Source organism: Coenobita brevimanus, chromosome 81, assembly GCF_032717465.1.
Source record: "Coenobita brevimanus isolate Jiangsu-jjx chromosome 81, ASM3271746v2, whole genome shotgun sequence".
NCBI classification, from domain to species: Eukaryota; Metazoa; Arthropoda; class Malacostraca; order Decapoda; family Coenobitidae; genus Coenobita; species Coenobita brevimanus.
The window spans coordinates 7,126,859-7,127,614 of NC_137034.1; positions in this window are offsets into that span (position 1 = coordinate 7,126,859).

Below are 756 nucleotides of genomic sequence, written 5' to 3' on the forward strand. Positions count from 1 at the left end.
TCCCTCCCCCTTCACCTCCTTCATTCCCCTCCCTCTCCTTCCAACCCCTCCCTCATCCTTTCTTCCTCTGCCTCCCCTCCCTCTCTTCTCCAAAGTTTACCATCCCAAGTCAGCATTAGAAAGAGAGAGAGAGAGAGAGAGAGACTCACTTTAATGGCGCTCAAACACAACTTCCAATCTGCCTATGCTTCAAAAATCAAGAGCTTTATTTGTGAAGACTCTGAAGCCTTGCCATGATTAGGAAAACTCTTAAATCCCGTGTACATAGAGGCCAAAATCCCGTAGACAAATTTTGAGGGTTAAGCCAGGAGAGAGAGAGAGAGAGAGAGAGAGAGAGAGAGAGAGAGGGGGGGGTATCAGAAAATATATAGATAGGCAGGTAGGTAGATATATAGATGGATGGACAGACAGGTAGATAGATACATATATATATACATACAGAGAGAGAGAGAGAGAGAGAGAGAGAGAGAGAGGAATTCCAGCCTTAAGCACAGAATTGTTAAAGTATGTAATCAAAGGAGAGAAAAACATATCTTTGTATTTGGTGCCGAGGAAATATAAACCTTCTGGCATGATGCGATAAGGATGAATTTTAGGATCCATAAACAGATGAGTGAAAATAGCTCTACCAATTAGCTAACAAGGCAATATAGACCTTCTGGGATGACGCCAGAAGGGTGAAAACCAGCTCTGCGTGGGTTAATTAAGAGATTATTTATGTAGATTGTGTACAAGTGCTCAGATGTACGACTTTTG